This window comes from Microcaecilia unicolor, chromosome 4 (genome assembly GCF_901765095.1).
Source record: "Microcaecilia unicolor chromosome 4, aMicUni1.1, whole genome shotgun sequence".
NCBI classification, from domain to species: domain Eukaryota; kingdom Metazoa; phylum Chordata; class Amphibia; order Gymnophiona; family Siphonopidae; genus Microcaecilia; species Microcaecilia unicolor.
Genome location: NC_044034.1, coordinates 179,988,449 through 180,001,008, shown reverse-complemented (window position 1 = coordinate 180,001,008; position 12,560 = coordinate 179,988,449). Strand labels below are relative to the sequence as shown.

The 12,560-nt window shown below is 51.5% G+C and overlaps 1 protein-coding gene across 6 annotated transcripts in view; it reads right to left on the bottom strand.

The window, feature by feature from the left end:
* STK33 (serine/threonine kinase 33) overlaps positions 1 to 12,560 on the bottom strand; it is a 430,311-nt gene that overhangs the window by 395,075 nt on the left and 22,676 nt on the right. For 3 of the 6 annotated variants that reach the window (XM_030201030.1, XM_030201028.1, XM_030201033.1), the window contains exon 2: positions 11,931 to 11,975. The exons of the other annotated variants lie outside the window; for them this stretch is intronic. The gene's annotated coding sequence lies outside the window, so the exon portion shown is untranslated. The remainder of the gene's footprint in view (positions 1 to 11,930; positions 11,976 to 12,560) is intronic. 6 annotated transcript variants of the gene reach the window in all.

Here is a 12,560-nt window from a genome sequence, read left to right as displayed (position 1 = left end):
AAACTCATCCTCCCGGAGGGAATAAACTCATCCTCCAAAACATGTAACTGGAGGGAATTAAGTCATCCTCCGTTAATTGAACAAAAATCCTGAAGACTGTTTTCCGACTTTCTCCCAAGCACAGAATCTCCAGGAAACACGAACAGAACCTGAAATAGATTTACAGTAGATGGCATCGGACAGGGAGGGATCATGGCTGCATCTGCTATGACTAAAGGAAAAAAAATTATCACGGTAAGAATCTAATTTTCCCTTCCTTGTCATCAAGCAGATGCAGCCATTACAGATGGGATGTATCAAAGCAATCCCTAGATAGGGTGGGAACAAGCCACACCACACGCCAGCACTTGCGCTCCAAAATGTGCGTCCCTCCTGGCAGCCACATCCAGCCTGTAATGTCGGGCAAAAGAGAGCTTAGAAGCCCATGTTGCTGCACTACAAATCTCTTGAAGAGAGAGTGCTCCAGTTTCAGCCCAAGAAGAGGAAATTCCTCTAGTGGAATGCGCCTTAAAGGCATCAGGCGGAGGCCGGCCGGCAAGCAAATAAGCTGAAAAGATAGATTCTTTAAGCCAGCGGGCAATAGTGGCTTTAGACGCTGGAGACCCTCTGCGAGGACCTGATAGCAAAACAAACAGATGATCAGAGGTCCTGAAAGAGTTAGTAACTCGCAGATACTGCAGCAGAGTCCTGCGCACGTCCAACAGGTGCAATTGCCCAAAAGATTCTGGAAACTCCTCCTCGACAAAGGAGGGCAAGAAAATAGGTTGGTTTAGGTGAAAAGCTGAAACCACCTTAGGCAAGAAGGAAGGCACGGTCCGAACCGTGACCCCGGACTCTGAAAACTGCAGAAAAGGGTCTCTACAGGACAGCACCTGGAGCTCTGACACCCGTCTCGCCGAAGTAATGGCCACTAACAAGACGGCCTTCAGTGTCAAATCTTTCTCTGAAGCACGCCGAAGCGGTTCAAAGGGAGCACCCTGAAGGGCCTTCAGCACTAGCCCCAGGTTTCAAGCTGGACAAGGTGCATGCACGGGAGGACGGAGCCGAAGCACCCCTCTAAGAAACCGTGCCACATCCGGATGAGCAGCTAAAGACACGCCTTCAACCTTGCCACGCAGGGAGGCCAATGCTGCCACTTGCACCCGCAGGGAATTATAGGCCAAGCCTTTTTGTACACCATCCTGCAAAAAGTCCAGAATCGGCGAGACAGGAGCCCACAGGGGTGTGATCTCTCTGGAAGCACACCAGACTTCAAACTGGCGCCAAATCCTGGCATAAGCCACAGAAGTGGAACGCTTGCGGGCTTGCAGAAGAGTGGTAATTACTTTATTGGAATAGCCTCTGCCTCTCAATTGCGCCCTCTCAATCGCCAGGCCATAAGACCAAATCGGCCGGCGTCCTCCATGGTCACCGGACCCTGTGACAACAGGTTGGGAACCAGAGGTAACTGAAGGGGATCCTCTACGAGCATCTGTCGGAGGTCCGCATACCAAGGCCTCCTGGGCCAATCCGGGGCGACAAGAACCACTTCTCCTGGATGCAGCCGAATCCGCAGGAGCACTCGCCCTATCAAGGGCCACGGAGGGAACACATACAGTAGGCCCGGAGGCCAGGGTTGAGCCAAGGCATCCAACCCCGCCGCGCGAGGATCTCTCCGTCTGCTGAAGAAGTACGGGACTTTGGCATTGGAGCTTGTCGCCATTAGATCCATCACAGGCTTGCCCCACTTGGCACATATCTGCAGGAACACTTCGTCTGCAAGTTCCCACTCCGCTGGATCGATCTGATGCCTGCTTAATCGGCTTGCACGTTGCTCTGACCTGCAATGTGAGCTGCCGACAGAAACTGTAGATGCAGCTCAGCCCAGTGGCAAATTTGTTCGGCCTGCGCAGCTAGAGCTCTGCACTGAGTGCCGCCTTGTCGATTTATGTAGGCCACTGCTGTCGTGTTGTCCGACATCACTCTGACAGCCAATCCTTCCAGGGTCACTTGAAAGGCCAGAAGCGCCTGAAACACCGCTTTCAACTCTAGGCGGTTGATGGACCACTCCGACTCCTCGGGTGTCCATAGACCCTGGGCATGCTTCCCCTTGCAATGTGCGCCCCAGCCTTTCAGACTGGCATCTGTCACCACTAGGCACCAATTGGGGAGCGCCAGCGGCATTCCTCGCCGCAGCATGCTGTCTGAGAGCCACCACTCCATGCTGAGTCGGGCCGCAGGGAGCCAAGAGAGTCTGCATTGGTAATCCTGAGATACTGGAGACCATCTTTGGACTAGAGCATACTGTAGAGGTCTCAGGTGCGCTCTCGCCCAGGGCACCAGTTCCATGGTGGCCGTCATCGAACCAAGCAGCTGGACAATGTCCCAAGCTCGCAGGCAAGGCATCCTCAGGAGCAGACGGACCTGATTCTGAAGCTTGCACCGCCTTTGCTCGGGTAGGTACACATACCCCGAGGCTGTGTTGAACCTGGCCCCCAAATATTCTAGAGACTGCGAGGGGGTCAGGTGACTTTTGGCCAAATTGACGACCCAGCCCAGAGATTGAAGTACTGAGACCACTCTGGCTGTTACATGCTGACACTCTGCAGCAGAGTTTGCTCGATTGAGTCAGTCGTCCAGGTACGGGTGAACCCGAATACCCTCTCGCCTTAGAAAGGCAGCTACTACCACCATAACCTTCGAAAAGGTGTGGGGAGCTGTGGCGAGGCCAAAAGGCAAGGCCCGGAACTGGAAATGCTTTCCCATCACCGCAAACCTCAGAAACTTCTGGTGCGGGGGCCAAATTGGAATGTGCAAGTAAGCTTCTTCCAGGTCCAGAGATGTGAGAAACTCTCCTGGCTGTACCGCCGCAATGACGGAGCGCAGGGTTTCCATGTGAAAATGCCGCACTCTCAGGGACTTGTTTAATTCTTTTAAGTCCAGAATAGGGCGAAAAGACCCTCCTTTTCGCGGCACCACAAAGTAGATGGAGTAGCGGCCGCAGCCGTGTTCAGCGGGAGGTACCGGGGACACGGCCCCTATCTGAATCAGACCCTGTAAAGTCTCCTCTACCGCCGCCCGTTTGGCGACAGAACCGCATCGGGACTCCACAAACACGTCTCTTACAGGGGCGTCAAATTCTATTCTGTAACCGTCTCTGATCAGGTCCAAGACCCACTGATCTGAGGAAATGTTGGCCCACTCCTCGGCAAAGAGGGAAAGACGTCCTCCGATGACAGGACTCGAGGAGAGGGCCGGCGCACCATCATTGAGAGGGTCGCCCCTGAACTCCAGGCCTTGAGCCAATGGCTGTGGAACGTTTGTCCGAGCGAAAGGTGTTGAAAACGGGGACGAGAAGTGAACCCAGCAGAACGCCCCGGGCGGTACCTTCGAGCTTCACGGAAGCGAGGTCTGTAAGAGGAGTGGACCGCCGCACCCTTAGAGGAAGGCCGAGGCCTATCTTCGGGCAAGCGCTGGGGTTTAGCCTCACCCAGGCCCTTCACAATTTTCTCCAACTCCTCACCAAACAGGAGAAGGCCTTGAAAGGGCAACTTCACCAACCTTTGCTTAGAGGCCATGTCCGCCGCCCAATGCCGTAGCCAAAGAAGACGGCGAGCCGCCACTGCTACTGCCATGTGTTTAGCCGAAGCTCTGACAATATCATAAAGGGCGTCAGCAAGAAAGGACAAGGCCGACTCCATCCACGGAGCCACATCTGAAAAGGGCTCCGCTCCATCACCGGGCTGTTCCACTGCCTGTTGCAACCAAGCCAGGCAGGCTCTAGCAGCATAAAAACTGCATGCAGACGCCCGAATAGTGAGACCTGCAATTTCAAATGACCGTTTAAGTGCTGATTCCAGTCTACGGTCTTGAATATCCTTCAGGGCAACACCTCCTTCAACAGGGAGGGTAGTTCTTTTTGTCACAGCTGTGACTAGGGCATCCACTTTAGGCATAGCAATGCGAGCCATATGCTCCTCACTCAGAGGGTATAATTGCCCCATAGCCCTGGAAACTTTCAAAGGTCCCTCGGGGTCAGCCCATTGAGCCGAAATAAGCTCTTGGATGGAGTCATGCAAAGGAAAGGTTCGAGCAGGCTTTTTGGTACTAGCCATCCTAGGATTCACTGAGGAGGCTGTGCCACTGGCAGGGTCCTCAATAGAGAGAGCCTGCAGGGCATCAGAAATAAGCGCTGGCAGCTCATCACGGTGGAAAATCCTCACCGCGGAGGGATCGTCCAGATCCTGAGTCACTTCTGCACCAGACTCTGGCTCCTCAGACCATGAAGGCCTGCCAGAGTCCTCCGAATCCTCACAGCCCGACCACGGGGGGGGGGGGGGAAAGGAGGTGCAGCACTCTCTGAAGGGGAATGAGCCCTTCTGCACTTTATATTCTGCCAATTATCAGGGAATAACGCCTCACCGGGGGGGGGGGGGGGGTGGTATTAGAAGAGGCCCATGCCGGGCTTTGTGGGAGAGCTCCTTTAAGCATGTATGCTTTATGCATTAGTAAGACAAAATCAGGGGAGAAAAACTCACCCTGGGCACCCGGATCTCTGCCGGGGCTAGTAGTATCAGCCTCACTCCGAGGCCTCCCCAGGGCTCAGGACTCTCCGTCTCAGCGGAGGTCACGCCATGTGGTAAATTCAAAATGGCACCCGCTGCCAGCTCAGAGCGCAAAGAATCGTCGCTCGCCATGCTCGGGCCGGCTCTAACGTCTGTACAGCACGATTTACAGAGCCCCGCTGCTGATCTGCGCTTGCCACACTTGGAACAGCGCTTTACTGTCTCCGCAGCCATCGTCGAAAATGGCGGTAAAATTCAAAATGGCGGTTCGCGCCAAAATCGCCCCGATCACGGGCCCACCCCGGAGGAGTCAGAAAACACTCTTACCTCACTGGACCGAGTATCACAGCTCCGGTCCCACAGAAAAAGGCAAGGAAATACCTCTGTTCCAGCGTCTAAGCACCAAAGCGTGACGCAACTTTTTTTTTTTTTAACGCTGTGAGGAAAGCAGAGGAAAATAGAACTCCGGAGGCTCAGGTGAGTGGGAAAGGCAGGGAAAGGGCGAACCTATGTGCCTGCATCCACTGTTGGTGGGGAAGGACAGGGAAAGCTAAGCAATGTGTCCACATCCACGGAGGTATGGGTAAGGCAGGGAAAGGGCGAACCTATGTGCCTTTAAAGTGAAGCTGCTATAGCCTCCAACACCCCTGCTAACAACTGGCAAAAGCACAGGAGCAACCTCCAGGCAGATTTTAGATGGAGCTCGAAGAAGCTGCAGCCACTCTGCTAGGGGAGATAGAGAATACTGAAGAGAGGCAGTGGAGCAAGCTGGTATGAGGCACTGAAAAAAGTGTGCTCTCTATCTCCCTCTGCTGGTTGATGGACACAACCCATCTGTAATGGTTGCATCTGCTTGATGACAAGGAATAAAGAATTAAACAATCACTTATCTATGAAGCTTGACATGATGGGTCCAACAAGGCGCCTGGTTTCAGTATATGTTTTTCTGGGACCAACTTCATAGCAGAAGTGAAAGTTTCTGCTCAACATTTCAAAATCCACCAATCTTTCATGTGCTAACCCAAAATGAAAGTCTTGTGAAATGTCTCCCAGAATGTTTTAAAGAATTATGGCTCTCTAATATTGAAGACTGAAGATTAAGGGGCCCTTTTATGAAGGCACACTATAAGATGGCCGGCAGTAGCTGTAGTGAGTGATTTTCCTGCATGCTCCAGCCACCTTAGTGCAGATGCAAAAAAGCCAATTTTCTATTTATACCAATAATGGTCAGGCACTAAGGTCAAAATTAGCGCCTGGCCATTTATCGTGTGAGCCCTTACTGCCTATTTAGTAGGCGGTAAGGGCTCATGCGCTAAACCAATGGTAATCGAGCAGCATGCACCAATGTGGCCATGCTGCCGATTACCGCCAGGAATGCTCCCCGTGGTAGAAAATAGAAAATTAATTTCTACCAAAGGAAACTGTGTGCACCAAAATCAGAACTACCACTGGGACCCTGAAAGTGCCCGGCGGTAACGCTGTTTTGGCACAAGGTAGCTCTACCACAGGTTCGTAAAAGGGCCCCTAATTTATTTATAAAAGATAAGTGATTTATCATTGTTCTGAAGTTTGGACAATTATTGGAATACTACCAACTATTTGCAAAAAAATTATTTTAAGGCCTGATGAAGATTGTTGGTGTACACTCTTTTTGAGGAGTCACAAGTGAGTAAGGGAAAATTAGGTTCTTACCTTGATAATTTTCTTTCCTTTAGTCACAGCAGATGAATCCATTAACTGATGGGTTGTATCTGCCTACCAGCAGGTGGAGATAAGAGCACACTAAAAGCACATGGTGTTCCAGGACGTCCAACCCCCCCTCTGCCTTCAGTATATGGGGCGTTTGTTCTCTATGAGGAAAGTTTATGTTATATTGCCTTTTTTATTCACTCTGCTTTGGAAATTTCATATACTGAACTTTCCTCACAGAGAACAAACGCCCCAGAACCGGGGCAATAACCAAACAAAGGAGGGACGTTATCAACCTCCCGCAATAAAAACAGCATGTAGAAACTCTGATAGCTTGTCTTCAAGTACTCCTGATGAGGCACAATGTCTGTATGCAACATCTGTACAAAAACTAAATTCAGTCAGGGAGGGATCATGGATTCATCTGCTGTGACTAAAGGAAAGAAAATTATCAAGATAAGAACCTAATTTTCCCTTCCTTGTCATCAACAGCAGATGAATCCATTAATTGATGGGATGTACCAAAGCACTCCCTAACTAGGGTGGGAACAGGCAACTCCGCAAGCAAGCACTTGCGCTCCAAAATGCGCATCCTGCCGCGCAGCCGCATCCAGCCTGTAATGTCGCACGAAAGAGAGCTGAGAAGCCCAGGTAGCCACACGACAGATCTCTTGAAGAGAAAAACACCTGTTTCAGCCTACGAAGAGGACATTGCCCTTGTAGAGTGAACTTTAAACGCTTCAGGCAGCGACTGCCCTGAAAGCAGATAAGCCGAAAAAATGAGTTCCTTAAGCCATCGGGCTATAGTGGCCTTAGACGCTGGAAACCCCGGTCGGGGACCTGCCAACAGAACAAATAAATTATCAGAATTCCTAAATTCATTTGACATCTGCAGATACTGCCACAGAGCCCTGCGGACATCCAAAAAGTGCAATTGCCCAAAGGAGTCCGGAAACTCCTCCTTAGAGAAAGAAGGAAGAAAGATGGGCCGGCTGAGGTGAAAAGCTGAAACCACCTTAGGCAGAAAAGAAGGCACGGTACGAACAGTTACCCCAGATTCCGAGAACTGCAGAAAGGGATCCCGACAAGAAAGAGCCTGAAGTTCAGACACTCTTCTAGCCGACATCATTGCCACTAAAAAAACTGTCGAGAGTCACATCCTTCTCAGAAGCCCGTTTAAGAGGCTCAAACGGAGATCGCTAGAGCGCCTTCAACACGAGCCCCAGGTTCCAAGCTGGATAAGGCGACCGCAAAGGAGGATGGAGACGAAGCGCCCCTCTGAGAAAACGGAGAATATCCGGATGAGCAGCAAGGGACAATCCGGAGACTTTCCCCCGGAAGCAGGCCAACGCTGCCACTTGAACTCAAAGGGAATTGTAGGCCAGGCCCTTTTGTAGCCCGTCCTGCAAAAAGTCCAGCAAGAGCGAGACTGTCGGCAGAGTTGGCGAAAAAGACTTTGGCGTACACCACACCTCAAAAGTGCGCCAGATCTGAGCATAAGTCGCAGAGGTAGACCGCGTGCAAGCCTGCAAGAGCGTGGCAATAACCTTATTAGAATAGCCCTTGTCCCTCAATTGCGCCCTCTCAAGAGCCAGGCCATAAGACCAAAGCGGCAAGGATCTTCCATAGTCACCGGACCCTGAACTAACAGGTTTGGAACCCGAGGCATAGGAAGAGGCGCGTCCACCAGCATCTGCTGGAGATCCGCGTACCACGGACACCTTGGCCATTCCGGGGCGATGAGAATCACCAATTCTCAGTGCAGACGAATCCGAAGTAGAACTCTCCCTATCAAGGGCCAAGGAGGGAACACATACAGGAGACCCGAGGCCCAAGGTTGAGCCAGAGCATCCAACCCCGCCGAGCGAGGATCTCTCCTTCTGCTGAAAAAGCTAGGGACTTTGGTGTTACGCTTGACGCCATGAGATCCAAGTCTGGAGTCCCCCATTTGGCACAAATCGGAAGAAAAACTTCATCTGCCAGTTCCCATTCCGCCGGGTCGATTTGATGTCTGCTGAGGAAATCGGCTTGCACGTTGCTCTAACCGGCTATGTGAGCCGCAGACAGCAGCTCTAGGTGGCGCTCGGCCCAGTCGCAGATCTGAGACGCTTCCGCAGCCAGGGCCCTGCACTGAGTGCTGCTCTGGCGATTGATGTAGGCCACTGCTGTCGTGTTCTCCGACAGAACTCGGACAGGAAGACCCTTCAGCGTCCAGTGGAAGGCCAGAAGAGCCTGAAATATCGCTCTCAGTTCCAAGCGATTGATGGACCATCCCGCTTCCGTGGTGGACCACAGCCCCAGAGCATAGCGTCCCCGGCAATGAGTTCCCCAGCCCGAAAGGCTGGCATCCATTATCACCAGACAGCAAAAAGGAAGAGCCAGAGGAATCCCCTGCCGCAGCCTGCTGTCGAAAAGCCACCAATCCATACTGCGCTGAGCCGCCAGAAGCCACCGTAGTCTCCGTTGGTATTCCTGGGAAATCGGAGACCATTGCTGAAGCAGAGCAAGCTGCAGGGGTCTCATGTGAGCTCTCACCCAGGGAACCACCTCTATGGTGGCCGTCATCAATCCAAGGAGCTGAACAAAGTCCCAAGCTTGAGGGCGAGGCATCCGCAGGAGCAGGCGGACCTGATTCTGAAGCTTGAGCCACCTGCTGTCAGGAAGAAAAACGAACCCCGAAGCCGTGTCGAACTGGACCCCCAAATACTCGAGAGACTGAGAGGGGGTCAGGTGACTTTTGGGCATATTGACTACCCAGCCCAGAGTCTAAAGAACTGTAACAACTCTGGCTGTGGCAAGTCGACTCTCATCTGCCGAACCCGCTCTGATGAGCCAGTTGTCGAGATAAGGGTGAACTCTGATACCCTCTCGCCTGAGAAAGGCAGCCACTACCACCATGACCTTGGAAAAAGTCCGAGGGGCAGTCGCCAGGCCGAAAGGCAAGGCGCAAAACTGGAAATGTTGGCTCGATACCGCAAACAGGAGAAACCGCTGATGCGGCGGCCAGATGGGAATATGCAAGTACGCTTCCTTGAGGTCCAGAGACACGAGAAACTCTCCTGGCTGTACTGCCGCAATGACGGAGCGCAGAGTTTCCATATGGAAGTGTCGCACTCCTAAGGCCTCGTTGACTCTGCATAAGTCAAGGGTAGGTCTGAACTACCCACCTTTTTGAGGCACCACAAAATAGATGGAGCAGCGACCGCAGCCATGTTCAGAGGGAGGAACCGGAACCACCGCTTCGAGCTTCAGCAACACCTGCAAGGTCTCGTATACTGCCGCCCGCTTGACGGCAGTGCCGCATTGGGACTCCAAAAACGCGTCTCCTACTGGGACGGCAAATTCTAGCCGGTAACCTTCTCTGATCAGGTCTAGGACCCACTGATCCGAAGTAATCTTGGTCCACTCCTCGAAAAAGAGGGAGAGACGACCCCCTACTGGGGGAACCGACGAGTGGACCAGCGCCCCATCATTGTGGAGGACGCCCCTGAACTCCTAGACGTTGCCCGGATGCCACCGTGCGTTTGTCTGAACGAAAGGAGTTCCTTTGCTGGAAACGGGTACATTGACCAAACCCCGCAGAGCGCCACGGGCGATACCTGGGAGCTTAGTGAAAATGTGGCCTGGAAGAGGAGGGAAAAGAAGGACTTTTGGAAGAAGGCCTCGGCCTATCCTCAGGCAACTGTTGGGACTTAAGAGTCCCCTAGGTCCTTAACAATCTTCTCCAAATCCTCCCCAAATAAAAGAAGGCCCCGAAAGGGTAACCTCACCAGCCTTTGTTTAGAGGCCATGTCAGCCGCCCAATGCCGGAGCCAAAGAAGGCGGCGGGCAGCAACCGCCACAGACATCTGCTTAGCCAAAGCTCTGACCAGATTATAAAGGGCATCAGCCAAAAAAGACAGGGCAGAGTCCATACGCGGGCCAACCTCAGCGAGGGAACCCGCTCCATTGGCGGGCTGCTCAACCGCCTGCTGCAACCAGGAAAGGCAGGCCCGGGCTGCATAGGAACTGCAAATAGCCGCCCATAAGGAAAGGCCCGCGATATCAAAGGCCCGCTTCAGCGCGGATTCCAGCCGCCAGTCCTGCCTATCTTTCAAAGCGACCCCTCCCTCCACCGGGAGAGTAGTCTTTTTAGTCACAGCCGTGACTAAGGCATCCACTTTAGGCATCCCAAAGAGGGTCAACTGACTTTCCCTCAGGGGGTAAAGGTGACACATAGCCCTGGCCACCTTCAAGGGACCCTCAGGGTCAGACCATTGAGCTGCAATAAGCTCTTGGATGGAAGCTTCTTAGTGCTAGCCATCCTAGGATTAATAGAAGAGGCAGTGCCCTCATCAGGATCTTCAAAACAAAGGGCCTGTAAGGCATCAGAAATGAGAGCTGGCAGCTCGTCGTGGTGGAAAATCCGAACCGCTTTAGGGTCATCCAACTCCTGTGGCAAGCAGCCACCCTCATCTGGATCATCAGTCCGTGAGGGCCTGCTAGACCACTCAGACTCCCCGAAACTAGACCACGGGGGAGAACAGAGTGAAGAGTGCCCATCAGACGGGGTATTCACTCGTCTACGCTTAGCGTCAGCCAAAAGCTTGGGGGAAGAAAAAAAGTCTCCAGCAGATGCTGGGCTATAAAGAACCGGAGGCAACCCATACCGACAGGAATTGTCAGGAGCTTCAGGCAGTGCTCTTTTTAACATAAAATCCTTATGCATCAGCAGCACAAATTCAGGGGAGAAAAACTCACCCTGTACATCCGCCCCCACCTTGGGGGAAGCGAAGGCAAAAGCTCCTCTAGAAACCTCAAAACGAGGCATCCCCCTGCACTCAGACCCCTCCGCAACTGTGAGGATCGAGTCATATGGTGCCTCCAAGATGGCGGCCGCTGCCAACTCCGGCGGGCAGGAAGAATCACCGCCCGCCATGCTCGTGCCAGATTAGCATCTAGGCAACATGTGCTGCAAAGCCCCGCTGCTGATCTGCGTTTCCCACAGTGGGAGCAGCGCTTAACCCCTTCAGCAGCCATCAAATACAGAAAACAAAATGGTGCCTTCGCACCAAAACTTACCCCACATAGAGCGCTGTCAGTGGGAACCTCCCCGGAGGAGCTGGGCACCACTCTCACCTCAGGAGACCAAGTCAAATGAGCTGTGGTGAAGCTGCATCGAACCAGGAGCTCAGGAGAAAGCCTCTCTCTGTTTGTTTGTTTTTTTACTGTGAGGAAAGTTAGAGGCAGGCAGCCACAGAGGAACTCTGGGAGGAGGGGGAATGGGGTAAGGAAGGGACAGTGAAAACCAAGTATGCCTTTAAAGTGGGCACCACCAGCCACAAATCTACTGGCAAAGCACAGGAGCCACCCCAGGAAAAAATCCAGGAGCTAAGAAGCGACGTCCACACCTGCTGGGAGACAGAGTTATACTGAAGGCAGAGGGGGTTGGGCGTCCTGGAACATCATGTGCTTTCAGTGTTCTCTATCTCCACCTGCTGGTAGACTGATACAACCCATCAGTTAATGGATTCATCTGCTGTTGATGACAAGGTATGAATAACCTCTATGAGCCCTCCTCTGAAGGTCTATTTAAAAAAATATGGCATTGATATTTTTTCGAATGTATTGCTAGAGGATAAGATTAAAACTATTATTACAGATGGAGATAAAAATGGTATGGACAAGTTTCTGGAAGGCATGCCCCCTATTATTTACCAGAAACACCTGGTGGATTGGCAAGCTTTCAGTAATATAGGTGGGCTAGAAATGAAAGAAAGAGAGACAGAGAGAAATAAATATATCTGAAAATAATTGTTGATCCAATTCAAGTTGGTTGGTATCTTGTTGACGTAGGACGAGACCATTATTACTTTTTCACTTTTTTAACACCCCTTCCTTGAAACAGTGTATGTTCCCTCACCATTTTAATTAATTGAGCTATTATAAACCACCTAGATAGTGCGTGAAACTTAATGGTACAGTAATGCTATAACAGCAGTTTTATATCGGAGAAACACATAGACCTGTAAAGTAAAACCAGACTCTTATGAAATTTACTGTCTGATTCTGCCTGGACAAATTGGATTACTCGCTGTATTATTGTTGGCTTCTATTCAGAAGCAGGGAAGGCCAATGCAAAGCTTAATAGAATTGTCAGATTTTTGATTGACTATCCATGAAGTGTTAGTGATTGTTTAAGACTTAACCACAAAGATTTATTTTGTATACTACTTCTGTCTTTTACTAGATTTATTAAAATCTGTTTATTTAGCTATTACAATTAATGTAAACACTTTTAGGCCAGTGGTATTCATTTTCATCCCTTGGGGGCTGCAAACATGTTGG